This window comes from Adiantum capillus-veneris, chromosome 29 (genome assembly GCF_014529385.1).
Source record: "Adiantum capillus-veneris isolate H3 chromosome 29, ASM1452938v2, whole genome shotgun sequence".
NCBI lineage: Eukaryota > Viridiplantae > Streptophyta > Polypodiopsida > Polypodiales > Pteridaceae > Adiantum > Adiantum capillus-veneris.
The window spans coordinates 60936932-60954565 of NC_140959.1; the positions used below are offsets into that span (position 1 = coordinate 60936932).

Sequence of the window (17634 nt, forward strand, 5' to 3'; positions counted from 1 at the left end):
GTCAAAGGTAACATTTGAGCATTCAAACTTCAAGAATTACCTATTCAAATAATATGACATCTTTTATAGCCAAAAAATTACCTAAATAATGGAGTGTATCCATCCACGTGAAGAATCCAAGGCATTAGTAATCTTAAGAGCATTAGTAGCCAAAGGTAGGTAGAAGCAAGTGAAAGGCATAGGAGTATCATACTACTAGCATGGCATAAAATTTCCTAATTAGAGGCCACGTGAAAATACGAGGGTGTTAAAAAAGGGAGCTTTTCACTTAGACCTTTTGCAAAATTATAGAGCTTGACTAGCAATCTCATCATTATATTTTTTTGCATATGTCAATGTCTTGCATGCAGAACTCCCTATGTCTTCAAAACAAAAAAAGAAAAGTTGATCACATTTGGATAAAAGCCCTTGATCCACAATCGTGAAAATAAGCTCAAACCTACTTACATGTGCCCGTGTTAAGCATATCTTAGATTCTCCTTTGAAAAATGCATCACATTTGGGATGCATGCAGACCAAAGCATTGCAATACACATCCCTAATTAACAATCTCATCCCTTTTCTTTGGACCATGTCAATGTTTTGCATGTTGTTGCATACCAACATTAGCACATTATATGATTTCATCAATACAACACACTTTGCATACATGTCAAACAAGCATGATAGTATATACCAAGAGCGTGTGACTAACAATTTGATCATGACTTTGTTTGCCCATGTGCAAAATGTTACATGCCTTGAACATGCAAAAATAGGTGATCACGTTTGGAGAGAGGCCCTTGCTTTGGAGCGGATGAAAACAACTTAGGCCTTAGTCCTAGCCACCTCAGACATACCGTGCACTAAGTACAACTTCAAGAGATAACATCTCGGGCATGAAGTTTGTCAACCACTTGTGCTGATTTGGCATATATATCACATACTGTTGTTTTCTTTTGACAGTGCAAGCATCGACTCCTACTGCCATGGCTAGGTGGGAGCAGTGACCAATTTGAAATCCTCTCAATATTTTGGTGTGTCAAATAGACATAGGTATCAAGAGGAGTGAGCACCTCTTTTTATTAACATGTACAAAGCGACAAACCGAAGATTTCTTACAATTTTCACGGATGACACATCAATGGAGTACTTGTAGATGGAGGGCTTGTCCTCATTGAGCTCAATGTCAAGCTCTTCTACAACTCCTTCCTCTTGATACAAGAGTCAAATCTATCAGTCCTCACATCGAGGACCCCTAATGTTATCACCTACTTAGTTGCCCATCTCTTAGGTGAACTCTGTATTGAGTTCTTTGCAACTTGTTGAAGTTTGAATCATACTAGAGGGATTAGAATCCTCATTTAAAGAGCTTCTTTTCATCGGCACAAGATCTTTTTGATGAGTGTATGGGATCATAGACCACCACAAAGGTCCTACCTGTATATTTGTACTTCCTTATCTTTGCTTCCCTTGATACTTGCTTGGCTCTTTTCATATTCTTTTACTCTTCTTTGGTTGATATAGCTTGCAATTTTCCTTCTTCGATTGACACCACCACTTGATATAAATCTTAGGTCCTAGTGTTCAAATACACTAGAAAGTCAATGAAGCTTTCTTGAAGCCTAGAAGAGAGGAGATGTGATGTAAAGGGGTCACTTGAGCTTGAAGACGTGTCCTATGTTTGCTCTATTAAGAATTAAAGCCATTCTTGCCTCTCTGGTTGTCTTGTTGAGTGGAGGAAATCAATTTTATGCATGTGGACAATGAACCTCTTGTTCACTATGCATAGCTTTTGAGATGACTGATCTTAGTTTATGGCTTCGTATGACAAAATATGTACATCCATACATACACATATACATTTAAACATTCCTATATACATACATTGACATGCATATAGATTCAAATATTTAGACCATAGACATATTAATACATTAATTTACACATATATATACTTTCAAAAATCTAAAAATACATCACACATATGCATATATACATTCACACAAATAGATACATACATTACAAATAAACAAATATACAAACATAAGCACACTCATGCACTCATTCATAAACATCTATATCCACTCTCAAACATTTGAACCCTAGGCAATGAGTAAAATGTATTGAATTCTATTTCTAAGTTTCATTGGTATAAATTATTTGAAGTACATCGAGTAAGCAAAGTGCACGTTGTTCATTTGAGATGCCACATATTTTTCAAAGCTGATTTATTTTCACACATTTGGATACACATTGCCATCATTGAGAGGAGTGTTTATTTCTTTATAACATGTTTATCTCACTATTGGTTTTGGCAAAGCACACATTTTTACCTTAAGAAAAAAATATACAAAAGGAAAGCACTTATTTACATACCTACTTAGCAGAGTGCACTCTGCTCTTTTAATAGGTTGAGCATTTTGTTGATTTACACTTTAAAAAAAGCATTTAGTAATGAGAGTGCACACTACTCTTTTAGGGAACATAATTTTTGTAAATTCCACTTTTATTTTTTAACATCTACTTAAAAAGAGTGCACGCTTTAAATTTCATGTAGAAAATATGTTCTAATTGAAGATTTTCTCAACACATCTACTTAGGAGAGTGCACACTGCTCTTTTAGTCGGAAAATTATTTTGTATGATTCAATTTTTAAAAAAATGTTTACTTAGGAGAGTGCACGCTTTGATTTTAATGCACATCTAAATAGTACAGAGAGTAATCAATAGGTGAGGACAGCAAGAAGGCATTTCTCCCCCTTTTTTTGGACAAGAGAAAGGATATTTTTTCATTCATTAAAAAAATAGGCTCAACAAATAATATCATTATGTGTTTGCCTGTGTATGTGTGTGTGTGCACATGTGAATATATGTATGTGTGTGTGATTGGAGCTGAGCACATCGAGGAAGCAGCATGCACGTTGCTCATTTAGGGTGCTCCTTGCAAGCAGCTTGGAGCTCTTTTGGTGCTCGTTTGTGTTCCCAAGGAGCACGCCAAGGAACAATGTGCACACTTCTCCTTTAGGGTGCTCCTTGCGAGCACCTTGGATCTCCTTGGTCCTCCTAGGGAGCACACCGAGGGAGCAGCGTGCGCACTGCTTCTTTAGGGTGCTCTTTGCAAGCATCTTGGATCCTCTTTTGGAGCTCCTTGGTGCTACATGATCACCACCACATGATCATATGTCCATCTAGTGCATGCAGATGCGAGAAGGCGTAGATTCTCATGCAAAAGGGAAGGAAAATGTGTTTTCGAAAGGCACCTTCCCCTCGACCATCTTGCTCAAATAGACCATGGGTGGGGGACATGGGCAAACAACCTTGTCTAACAATGCAATCGCCACCCTCTGCATTAATTACATAGTCCCTCTAACACAGGCCTAATTGACATCCATATTAGAAAATGCAACCAATGACAAACACATGCATTGCTCGTGACTGGATGCTACATAACAATGAAAGGAGGTGATGGGGACTAGCCCTAGCATCCTTGATCTCAAGGGTGCCAATGCCCCTTTACTGGAAGACTTTCCCATCTTCGACTTCCAAGCCCAATGGATTTTCAAGTAGCAATGGTGAAGAAACACACAATAGTGGTAGCCATGGCCGCAGCTCTCATGCGCAAACAATAAATGTCATCTTCATGAAAATTTTGGCTTTCATGACAACAATTGCATTGGTAGAACTTGGTTTGAGAATAAGGGTCGGTGGCAAAAAAAGGGCATAATGGGTTTTAAAATAAGCTACATCTTAGCAATGGCATTTTGAAATTTCCATTTCAGCACCGGCCTTTGAGCTGAATAGCGAAACACAAAAGATGCCACAGCACGAGGCCTTCCATTTGGAGAGATTACCAATAACACCAGAAATTCCGCTTGTGAGTAGCAATGTTGATGTGGAGGAGTGCAAGTCATTTCCCTGTGAATGCGTGTATGCGTGGAAGGGATCTTTGGCTGAGGCAGGAGGAGGAGACGCAGGGGCGAGCATGGCGAACAAGGAAGCATGCACAACTGTGGTGGTGGGTGCTGGAGCCATCGGAACCTACACTGCCTACTTTCATGCAAAGAAGGGTCTCTAGGTCAGGTTGGTGGAGCAGACCTGAACCCCTTATGTCCACACTCTCCTCCACAAACCTGTCCAGACAAAACTCCCCAACCCCTTTCCATATCCTCTCGTCGTGTGTAATCGCCCACATGTTTACCGTCCCTGTCGTTCCCGCCGGCACTACATGCCCCGCCACCTGCACATCCTCTGTTGCTAGCCTTGCCCACGATAGCAGCGGCCCTGGTGGATGCAGCCGTAGCTTCTCCTTGATCACAGCCTGCAAATACGGTAGTTGTGGTAGTTGCGACTCCTCTATCGTCCCATTGGGCCTGGCCACTACCTCCAGCTCCTCTTGTAGCCGCTTCTGCATTTCTGGGTGCAGGGTCAGGTTGGTTGCAAAGAAGGGTCTCTAGGGCATAAATAATAATGGTCCTAGTTTTGGTGAGGAATAGCGCGCGTGCTGCTCTTTCATTGTATCGTAGAAAATGATGACATGCATGCTGCGGGCTCATGAAGAGCGGGACCAAGTAGCCTATTACAACCTTCTTGACTTGGTCGCTTTGAGGTCTCACTCTCAGCACATGAAAATCTATACTACAATCCGCTTGACTCTTAGCACATGCACTTCTCCATTCAGACATACATTGTCCAATCTAGAATACATGCCTCCCCATGACTGAGCCCTTCTACACTAATTGCATGAAGAAGAAACGACCTGGGCACTCTGTCCAACATCCCTAAGTCTACAAATCAGCCCCAGGAGCAACTACCATGCACGTGCTGGCCCTTTACCCAACCAGCCCCATGACCCAGGTGGAACAACTCTCTTTGGAGTCTGAACTCTTACTCTCTCTCTCTCTCTCTCTCTCTCTCTCTCTCTCTCTCTCTCTATGTCACTCTTATTAGCCCCACTCAATTAATTTTCCTTTCCATGCTCACATACTTGTCCCCCTAATGGCCTTTGATCATAAACTATATTTGACAAATTTCTACACAAAATGAATGCTCCTCATCAGCTTTACTCAATGCACCGTCATAGACTTGTACTACTTACGACGGGCTAAGAAGAATTATTTCACATCATTTCAAGGGATAAGAAGCATTATCGTGCACCAACGCAAGGGATGTCCAACTAGGAGCGATGCCGAGAACTCGACATTCAAGCTCATCGTGCTCTCAAGTACTTGACCATGTAAGACCAACAAGTTTATTTGTATTTGTGTTTGCATGATTGTAAGTGTGTTTGCGTGTGAGTATGCATTATTGTATTTGCGTCATGTGTACTATGTGGTTGTGTGTGTGAATGCAAGTGTGTGTGTGTGTGTGTGTGTGTGTGTGTGTGTGTGTGTGTGTATGCATGATTGTATTTGGGAAATGTGTTGTTGTGTGGGTGTGTGTACGCATTTCCGTCATAGGAGCTTCCATTGGGGCTCCATGGGAGCTCACCCATGCCTTGAAAGGCATGGTAAGAAAGCAGCGTGCACGCTGCCCTCTCACCATGCCTTTCAAGGCATGGGGAAGCCCCAATGGAGCTCTTCCATGCCTTGAAAGTCATGGTGAGAGGGCAACGCGCACACTGCCTTCTCACCATGCCTTTCAAGGCATGGAGGAGCTCCATTGGGGCTCCATTGGAAGCTCCTATGGAGGACCTACACGTGCGTGCGTATACACACACACTGGAAATGCCATTCAGTGCAAGAATTCACACACACACACACCCATTTGCGTGAGTATAAACTGCACACACACACACACACTGAGTACCTTCTCTTCTTCTTCTACTCCTTCTACAAACTGAACACGTAACGATTTTATATCTTAAGTATAAAACTCGTGGTTTTTGCATTCTTTTGGTTTTGTTAACCGGCGGCTGATATAACCGGTATAGCGGTATAGCGGTATAGCAAAATAGAAATATCATTACTAGTACTACCAGCACTAGTACTAGCACTAGAAGTCTTTTGACTAGTACCAGTACTAGTATGCCAGTATAGCAGTTCAGTACCAGTACTAACACTAAAAGTCAGAAGACTAGTACTTGTACCAGTACCAGTATACCAAACCTGTATCTATATTGGCTCTCAACAGGACCCTTATAGAATTACCTATTTCCTATCTCCGAGGGTGCGTAAAACTCCTGGTTTTAACATTGTTTTGATATTCATGAAATAAAAATATGTCAACGAACCGGTAACCATTAAACATGTACACCAGAAAATCAATAAAGCAGTATCAGTACCAATACTACCAATACTAGTACTAGCTCTGACAATTTTAGACTAGTACCAATACTAAGTATGCCACTTGGTATACCAATTTAGAAGTATCGCAATTTCAGTACCAGTACTAATAGTACTGGTACTAATAGTACTAGTACTCGCATTGGCTGATACAAATACCAGTATGCTGGCTCTTTGCAAGACTTATAGAATTACCTATCTCAATTTAAGACTACTAGTTTATACACCTTTTTGGTATTCTCGACATAAACAATGTCTAGAAACCAGTTTGCCAATAAACCAGTATAGCATTATAACAATATAGACGTGTAGCAGTATCAATACCAGTACTGCCAGTACCAGTACTAGCATTGAGAGTCTGAGACTAGTGCCAGTACTAGTATACCAATTGCAAGATTGCAGTACCAGTACTACCAATACTAGTACTGACACTAAAAATCTGAGATTTGTACCAGTATCAATACCAGTGTATCAGACTGTAAAAAGTTTGTTTAAAATGATGTAATTGGCTACCAAAGTCTCTTGAAATTTCATTTTCAATTATAAGGTTACTTACACAAAAAGGTGTACCTATGTGAAATGGATAACAGATAGCATGACAATTTACCAGGATAGCAGGATAGCAGTACCAATACGGACACTAAAAATTTGATACTAGTACCAATACCAGTACCAGTATATCAAACTGTTAAAATTTTGTTTATAATGGTGTAATTGACTACCAAAGTCTCTTGAAATTTATATTTCAATTATAAGGTTACTTCCACAAAAAAGTTGTACCTTTGTGACATGGATAACAACTAGCGTGCCAATTTACCAGGATAGCAGGATAGCAGTACCAGTACTACCAGTACCAATATTGGCACTAAAAATTTGATACTCGTACCAATACCAGTACCATTATATCAAACTATTAAAAGTTTGTTTATAATGGTGTAATTGACTACCAAAGTCTCTTGAAATTTATATTTCAATTATAAGGTTGCTTGCACAAAAAAGTTGTACCTTTGTGACATGGATAACAACTAGGATGTCCATGCATCACCTGCATACAGAGCCAATGCTAACAAAATGTTGTGTTGTTTCTATGGGTGCATTTGAGGGCTACTCTCTTTGGTTCAACTTTTCTGGTGCTATACTGTTTGGAAGATTGGCAAACTGGTTTGAAGTTTGTGAAGGAGCTTCTTCCTTTTGGATGGGGTCAAGTTGTACCAACCTGATGTTATTCATTTGTCCAAAATCAGGCTATCTAAGTTTGTTTTGTATAATAAACCTTGTATTTATCTGGGTACCTTGGTCTTTGAACATGTATATGTTCGTCTATGGGTAATATAAGTAAATAACTAAAACACACACTCTCACACACACACACACACACACACACACACACATGAGTACCTTCTCTTCTTCTTCTACTCCTTCTTCTTCTTCACAGAAAAACAGGCTCCTTCACTTTCACTTCACTTCATTCCACTTTCATTTCACTTTGCATGTATTATATTTATAAAATATATACAATAAACACTTATAAAGAGTATATAATTAAACGAACCGAACACATAACAATTATATATTTCAAATAACTAAACACTTATAGAATAAGATATATATATTAAACTTCTATCAACATATACACTTGTGTTCACACACGCACACATTCATACACACACACACACACACACACACACACACACACACACCAGTTGGAGGCACTATTAGAATGCATTAAATGCAGTCCTTGAACCACCATCTAGAAACTAAAAGGCCCACCAAATTTGCCAAATTCCACTTGCAAGCACAAAATTATAGTTTGTACATATTTAAGAATTATAATTTACCAGTTTGAATGCAGGGGCAAAAAAGTTAAAGGATTTATTAGCATTATGTGGAGCTCCTTTGCATGTTGCTAAACTTCCACAACATTATGATGGAAAGGTGTGCTTTGAGTTGCCTGCAGCAGTAGTTGAAGATAAAACAAAACATGCAAATATCAGGGATGGAGCAACGCTTTGATGGTCACTTGTGGACTCGCCCATCTATTACAACCATGGCGATAGCATGCACAACTTGTCTAAGCCATTGTCTGGGATGCATGCAATGCAATTATTCAAAATGTCCTCATTATATTAATGAACATGAATTTAATGGTATTGATTTTGTGGATAGTTGGATAGACAGGTCAAGAAGGACTACCTTGCAATGGAAGAGAAGACAACAATAACTTGTCATTATGTTCAAAAGGTTGTTACGTGTGTTGATGTTTGTCCCTGCAAAATCTGTTATGTTTTTCCTCAAGACAGTACAATGTCGCGACTGGCAATACATGTTGGTAAACATTGTCATATTGTTAAAGCATGAACCTCTAGGGCTGCCATTTCAAGAGTACGGAAACTAGTAGTTGCAGTACTAAAAATTGAGAAGGGTGGCCCGAGAAAAATTCAAATGTTGGTGGCGCAACAACTTGTGATTAACTCCTTGATTTGTGAGGAAGCTGAAGTTACATGCGATGGACAATTCAATGATTTTTTGGAGGAAATGATGCCACTTGTTCAAACCAAAGGATATGAGAAACTAAGTTTTGTTCCTTGAATTTGTTAATATTTTAAGTATTATTGATTTAACTTTCTTGGGATGCATCAAGTAGGTTTTCTTCAATTTTTTCAAAGGAGAGGAAGAGTCAAGGTGTTGTTATTAATGGGGATGGATATGATAATATTTTATTGCTTCAAAAAATGTACATGTTTCCTTTTTTCCATGGGAGTAGATTTCTTGGACAGGGCAAAGAGGATGACAAGTGCTTCCTATTAAAAATGTTCACTAAGGGACCAGGTTCTGGGATTGATCTAGTAAATCATATGAAACGAACCTGAATGGGTGACTTGAGAAATGCGTGGGTGCATTTTGATTTTACCCATAGGTTGGGCAACAATGTCATGCTCAATTTATGATCCAAGGTAATATTTAAGTATTTAAAGTATCTCATATTTTTTTCATCATTAAATTTGAGATGATATGTGTGAAACTATTTATGCTGAATATCTTGCAGCATACAATCATTGCAGATAATTGCTATATTGGAAACTAAAGAGGAGGATGCAAAGACTCAAGTTATTTTTTGGGAGAACCTTAATTCAATAATGGAAAAGTACTGACATGGTGTAGCTACTTTTGCAGGTTTTATGTCTGATGAGGCTGGGGAAAATTGGAATGCTATTCAAATAGTCTTCAATGGCGGGCCAGATAATATTATGGAGGTTCGTGAACGGTCATGCCTATTTCATTGTTGGGAGCAGAGTCTTCACAAATATGCTAAAAAGTGGATACCTCAAAATCTAACAAATCAACATATTGATAAGTGTGAGGAGCTTGTAAGACCATTGAGCTTGCATCTCAAAAGGTGCAATCAATTCAAAAATGGTGGGGACAACATCTAACTATAGAGATCATCACTAGAGTGAGCAAATGGTTTAAATGGTGGGACCAACAAATTTCTCACTAGGGAGGAATTGGTACAGATGTAAGTACCCTTATGAAAATTTATATTTTAGCAAAATTTATAAATTTTTCATACATGAAATTTATAAATATTAACGCATGTTTGTTTAAGTTTCATAGGCTGATTTAAGCCCGTGGGAGCGGGCACAAATTCCCAATGTTAATTTATCAAAAAGTGTGCATGCCAGTTGGTTAGCGGGTGAAGGTGGAAAGAGAAAATTTTCTTTGTATGATGCTTGCGTAATAGATATTATAAATTCATATATACAATGTGCAAAGCGTTTGGGATATACTACTGGGCGTTATATAGGAATGGGTCCCATAATGGAGACCTTGCTTTCTCGAGTTGAATCTCAACACACTCCAGCTCCGGCCAACATGGCCTATCTACTACACGAGGCTATTGCAGGGACTCCAATGTATGTGCAGCCAATTTTGCATGGAGACAAAGAAATAGTATAATGCAAAAAGAGGGGTAGAATAGGGACAAGTAGCTCCCATCGCTAGGAATATGTCATGGAATCTAGACAAAAAAACCATTGCGGTCGGCCCAAAAACATCAGGTTTGATATCCTAAGGAGCACATGATTATTCATCACCCAACCCTCTCACCAATGGACATCGCCTTTATTCTTGGACAACCAAGGAGGATTTCTCCCTCCATTTAATTACAGCTGGTTTGGTATGCATCTTTCACTCAACTAGAATATTGATCTATGATATTAAAGTGTTTTTCTGTATTTATTTTGGTTTATTTCACTTGTGATTATTTATCTTGAAAAAACATTGTTTATGCAGCACAGGATTTCAAATTTCAAGCAAAAGACATGAAGCAACTTGCAAGCTATTTGGGAGCAAATTACTTGCCTTTTAGAGCGACCATTACATTTATGGTGACTATCCTTTTTTGTACTCTAATTTTGATCTTATCCTGTGGTAGTTTAGCGAATGTACTTACATCCTCAAACTTACGTTGTTTCAAAAAGCTCAAGCTTGGGAAAAATAGTATTGTCTCTATTTGGCATGATTTTTGACTTCATCGCATTTATATATGTTGTGGATTATTTAACTCTGAAAATAGTGTTGTCTCTATTTTGCATGATTTTTTACTTTATCGCATGTATATATTCTATGGATTATTTGACTCAGATGACATGCGCTGCGAGCATATTTGACTCTAATGGCATGAGTTGTGAAATGGTGATTTTATTTGTTTACATTTTCACGTCGTTATGCCCTCTCGGTCTCTCTCTCTCTCTTTCTCTCTCTCTCTCTCTCTGCGTAGTGATATACAACTCTATGATTTTACTTTCTCTCTCTAGAAGAGCAGTCACTCTCTCTCTCAAGGATTTATGATCTCTTCTTCCAATGGTAACGCGCATAAATACTATCTCTCTAGAATTTATACTTTCTCTCTCCGTCAACCACACATATATGGAGTCTTATGATGATTGAAAATTACATTAAATAGATACTTTATGCTATGACACATATTTGGTTAAAAAAACTCTAAAGATTGTTAAAATTTTCAAAAAAACTTGAAATGAAAAACTCGCAAATGTTATATCCCCGGGTTGAACATATACAAACAAAGGAAAGGCATACCGATGGGGTATTCTTCCTCACCTGTCTGGTGTAACTTATATTTGGCTTGGTTCGAACTTAGCTTCATTAAAAAACTTGCTAAATAAGGTGAATTATAAATGATAGCTACTTTTATTTACTCATGGAGGTTTATGGATGATTTAATATTTATTAACAACGAGTTTGTACTACAGTGTTTGAACCATTAAAAACCATTGTCCCATGAGGACCCCTTTACCATATACTTTGGACATCATCAGTATGAAGCAGACATCTGATACACATTATGCTAAATATTTGAACACAAGAATCAAAATGCTTAGACCATATATGGGTGATTTTTCTTTGTCTACTTTGGAAGAAATATGGATTGCCAATAAATAGTATCTCATTTATACATGCATTAGCTAATAGACCCAAAGTTTTGACAATTGTGTATAATGCCTCTCACCTCTCATTAGAATATCAAGATTTATTGCGTCTGATTGTCATGTTTGAAAATAATGGATTTTCTAAACACGTAGTCACAAGACACATCACTAGATTTTTGAAGAACAATCATTTTCTTGGAGCACACTTTGACACCATTGAGCTCATCAAAACACTTGGTGAGGGGATAGGTCCACTTAGTGGGACTACCCCCCACTAAGTGTACCTTACCCTAGGGATGGGGAAGGGCCATACACACACACATTATCACTTGCTAGGAGACATCAATGTGATCCATCTAAAATGTTTACAAGTCTTCAATGGTGCAAAAATCAGCTGAGCAACTGCGTACACGTTCGAGCAAAGATAGCATCATTGGGCTAGCATAAGGTTTCAATAACATATTTTTAGGAGTTTGTTTTGGGAGTGAATAAATGTGATGGAGCATGGATGTCCTAGCCATGGCAAGGTGGGAGAAACCTGCTTACTATTTTACCCATGGGCCTCTGCAGTAATAAATAGTTCTCTTGTATTAAGAAGTAAAATGTAATAATTTTTTTTTTCACATAGATATGTTCATTAGAAAGAGCCACATGTGGCATTTAATGAGCCGTGTACTTCTAAAGTGGCTAAGAAGCATGGGAAGCCTTGTGATCTCAATTAAATGTCGGCACACCACCTAGTGGCATCACTTGAAAGTGGGATTGTAGATTTAAAAAGGGGGTTGAATTCACATTTAACAAAATGGAAAGTTTTATTCCTGCGTATATCTCTCAAAGATTCTCCTGCTCAATGCACCAGCTCTGTGTTCTCCTCTTGATCATAGCATGCACACACTCATGAACGCATTTTTAGATCAGCAAACACACACGTTCGATCTCAATGCTAGGTACTGGGTCATCACAAATGTTCAAAGGTGAGTTGCGATTGGTTTGTAGCAACAGATACGCTTGCCATTTACCTCCAAACACATGCGGTGGGTGAGAAAATGTATTTTGTATAGGTAGATATTTGTCATGATCTACTGAGGGTTGCATTCGCTCTGCAAATTGCCTCATAAAGAAGAGCGCACACACACACACACACACACACACACACACACTACTGCATGTATGTGGTATGCCGATTTACATAATGGTAACATGATTTGTAGGACATATTGATTGGCTTGATAATGCTTGATTGTTATGTCACCGTATGGAATATATATCTAGATTTTTGGGAATTTAGTATTTGATGCTAAATGGGATGATGTATGGATGGTGCTAAATGGCATGAAAACACTTACACACTATTATCTATCTTAGGCGTAATAATGATCGTTGCTTGATATTAGGTAAAGGTGATGGTGATGTTCATGTAATATGCATAAAGGGAATGTATGTATATAGGTAATGGCTTATAGCTTGATGATGGGGTACATGAGTTCATGACATAAATGGTTTTGGTTTTTAATACATAACCTGGCAAGGATGATTAGTATGGGAAGTTATAAATTGTTGGTTCTAAATGGAAATCTGGTGATTGGTTTTGATCCAAAAAATTCCTAAACTTGTACAAAAGAATAATTGACCGTATTGATTTCTTCTTATCTTGCAATACACACCATACATATGGCCCTATAAATAGGCTTTCATTTGGGAAATGCACCTCTAAACATGAACATACTTACACATTTTTGTATATAGTCAAAATAATGATCGTTGCTTTAGGGTTATACACATAAAGGGAGTATATACATATGGATTATGGATTTTTGCATGGTGGTAGAATGCACGGCCTCATCACAGATGGCATATGGTACTAGTATTTTTGTAATACACAGCGAGTAGAGGTTGATTGTGATGTGGGGAACTTTGAAATTGGTGCTTATATAGGGGGAATTTTGACAATGTGTTTGATCCAAGAAGTTCCTAATCTTGTTATATCTGACCCCATGGTTTATTTTTAATCTTGAAATGCACCTCTACAGGTGTACACACACATATATTGTGGGTTGTAGCTGAAAGACTAACGATTAAGATGCATGAATGTCACAATTGTCTGGTATACACAAGGGATCTGTTTTATGCTTTCTACAATCAGGCATGGTCTGAGTAATATTGGTTGAAGGGAGATTGCATGAAAGTGCTTCATAAATTTTTTTTAAGAAGGTCTGGTCTATTCCGTAATGCATAACCAGATAACGATAAGAAAAAAAAGGAAATAAGGGTTATAAGGAGTTGGGGCATGAAAAAATGGGGCATGTTTGTTGAAGTCCTATAGGCTTAATCTAATATGAAAAAACGTATATTTTGATCTTCTAAACTTAGGTTTTGACCTGGTGGGTATGCGTTAAAATGGTAACACACGCACCTTGTCTTTTTACCTAGTGGGAGACGGCTTATTGCTCGTCACAAGGATTGGTATAATTCTGATCTTTTTTTGTAATACATAGAAGGTTGAATCTGATATGGGGATGAGGTCTGGCAATGTTGTATGATCCTAAAAACTCAAATTCTGGTATAAGCTAACATCAGAACCTGGTGGTTGGTATAAAATTTTTAAATACACCTATTAAGATGTGCATGTATATAAACTAAGTTCAAATTTGAGTAAAATGAATGTTCGAACTATATGGGATGAACAAGGGATGGGAATCTTTAATGTTAAAGCATAAAATTGGTCGGTCTTGGAAAACTGAATGGTGAAAAATGGCATTTAAAATACTAGCATAGTATAAATCTGGTCTTTCTAATACTAAATAACCAAGTAATGGTGGGGTTTTCGAAGCTTATGGGGTGGATGGTTGTGGTAGCTGGTCCAAAAATCTCAGATCTTATCTATGGGGTTGATTGAGTGCATACATAACCAACTAATGGTAACCTCAGAAAAAGGTAATAACATGGTTAGTTGATTCGAAGTCTTTGCTCCTATATCGAGGGCCACACTGGGTGCAGTATGCAATAGTAAGTTGCTTGATTAAGGTATAATACACAAATTGCTCGGATTGGAGGGATTTGTTTTGGGATTAGTGTGACTCTATCTAGTACACACAACCACTTAAGCACATGCATACATAAATGCACACTTCTCTTGAGACACGCATTAGAACTCAATTTTATGGTTATTTGTGGATATTGGTGTAGAGTTGACTGTTGAACAATCATGGTTACTATTTTTTATGGGGAACAGAATTCTCTTAATATGATTTGGTTTCATTCCTAGGTAGTCTAAAAGAAAAATTAGTGGCAGATACAAGCTGGTTCTTGAAATGGGTTACAAACTACTTTATACATTAGCTCATTTCTCGCTCATTTACAGGGATGATGGAGCATATTCATAGAGTTATTTGAAGTGTTTTAAGACTTGTTATGAATGGTTTAGGGTTTTTTAAAATTTTCTTTTAAAAAAAGAAAAAATCTAGCAAAATTTTAAAAACTTATTATAATGATTGCCAATTCTCATGAAATGCATGCTTGTCTAGTACAAGAATCAAGCAAAATAAGGCTAGCTGCATGGATTAGGGTGAATACTAGCCCAAAGAAATTAAGGCGATTAATAACAAGTCCAAAATGGCCAGATTGGTGCTTAAATCACAAACAATAGAACCCTATAGGACTAGAGAATTCTTACCTAGAAAAGCTAAAGATGTTCTCACTTCTGCCGTTGTAATTGCTCAAAAATCAAGATCGTAGGGGGTTGTTCTGGGGGGTTGTGACAACGATAACAAGTGGTTGGAAGTTACTTGGTACCTGTCTACCCATTCATTGTAGCCTATTCTAATAAGCTTTGATGTTTGGATGGTGGCAGGTACCGACCTCTCCTTTAACTACCAGGAGATGTACCAACTCCTCCTGGATTGCCAGTGGTACTATGTGTACTTGATAAATCAATTCATGAATTTATAACATCTAGTCAAGTTTTCATATTGTGTATTTATATTTGAGAACATTGGTAAGTTTGATAAAAATTAGTGCAATTCACTGTATGGTTTTGTAAAGATGGAAAAATAATGCAAACACACACACCTCACATATTTAAAACATTGAAGATGTATGCAAAGAAAATAAGGACAAAACAAAATCAAATCCAAACAATAGCAAGCAAACAAGAAAATGAAAAAAAATAGAAACCAATGTTTAGACAAAAAGATACGTGCCAAATAACGACCCCAGGTGCTACCTAAGGGAATCGAAGCACACATAAGAAACAACATCAAATCTAAGGTGAGGGACCAAACAAAGGCAACAACCACATTGTGCAACACACGTTGAGCATGCTATAGTGAGGAGCATAGAGGGTTGTGCAAAATACTAAAAATAATATGCTACAAACTATAAGAAATAGATCTACATGAGATGCACAAGCACATAATCAATGCTATACACAACTTGAGAGCAACAAAGAGCCATAACACAGTAATAGAACACGTGTACTTCACCTCCTAGAGTGGAGTGCTACACAGGCACAGTGAGAGAGGAGAGATGAGAGGAGAGAAGAAAGACATTGGGTGAAATCTTCCCCCATCCAAGAGTGAGCATTTCCCTCTCGCACGTACTTCTAATAGATTTCTTGAATTCTCAGAATGATTACAAACTATCTCCCCGGACATAAAATGTCCATAGCTCATAAAGAGCACTTAAATAGTAATCCTGCTATCCTATCGTATAGTCCATAGTCCACTTATGTTTTTGCCACCTATCAAGTGCATGTTAACCCCTAGATATTTTAACATTTATACCAAACGAAGGTTATTTTGGGGATATGCACAGGCATTTTAGGAGCATATGCATACAAATTAATTGCATTATGACTTTGCTTGAATTTGTTTTGTCAATCTTAATTCTGCTTCAATAGATTTGATCAGCTCCATTAGAAACACACTCATTGTGGATGTTGTCCTAAACTTATGGCCGTAGTACCAGATTGAGCATCTTAGAGGTGTCTTTAGCTTATCTTTAGAATAGGGTCTAGAGTTCAAGACTATGATGGTAGATTTTTTAAGTCTTTCAAGAGCGCTAAGGCTGCTAGACACTTTTAGACGGATGATATAAGTCCACTCCTGAGATTTCCTAAATGTATGTGTATGAAGGAATGAGTTTTAGTAGGGTATATAGTCACCTTAGAGAGATTCTAAGATTTTGAGTTCGACACTCTGATGAATAGATTTTGAGTAATACATTTCGTATTAAAAAAATCAAAGTCATGGGAAAATTATCAGTTCAAAATGTTAAATCTTTTTGAAATTAGAGTTATTTTATACACTAATCATTTCACAACAGAAATGGAAAGTTGCTAATTTGAAAATTCATCTGCATAAGATATATTTGAAAATGAACTTCTTTACATAGTTGACTTATTGTTGAACATTTAGAAGCAATTTTGGGAAACAAAAAACTTAGAATATTCATATTTTGAAAAAATTTAATGGAACTTTATAGTTTTCGTGGTGTTTTGAGTAAAGAAATGATCAAATTTGTGATTAATTCGGAGAATTATAGTTAAGAAATTGAAAAATTTGTCAAGAAATTATCATATCGTGTAAATCTGAAACTATGACATAACAAAATTAACGAATAAGTTGACAGATTACTGAAAGTATAACCGAGTGCTAGCTATTTATAAGTGATAAAATATGTCTAAAAAGAGTATAAAAAATAGAGGGTCTATGGTTAGTTTAGGACCATAAATAGGGTTGTGGGGACCCCATAAGAGAGGTTTTAGAGTATATTTGAGATAGTTGGACTACGAGCTTGAAAGGTGTGCAGTGCAATAATTAAACATTTTGCTATTTCCATTACATACCTCTCTGTTAGAAAAGTAATTATCTTTAGTTACTACGTTAAAAATCCACAAATCGTGCTTGTCAAAAGAATGGTTAA

General features: G+C 37.5%; 1 pseudogene; it reads right to left on the reverse strand.

Annotated features, from left to right (window-relative positions):
• Nucleotides 1–285: 285 nt before the first annotated feature.
• LOC147419284 (cytochrome P450 78A4 pseudogene) lies at nucleotides 286–4392 on the reverse strand (annotated as a pseudogene).
• Nucleotides 4393–17634: the final 13242 nt, after the last annotated feature.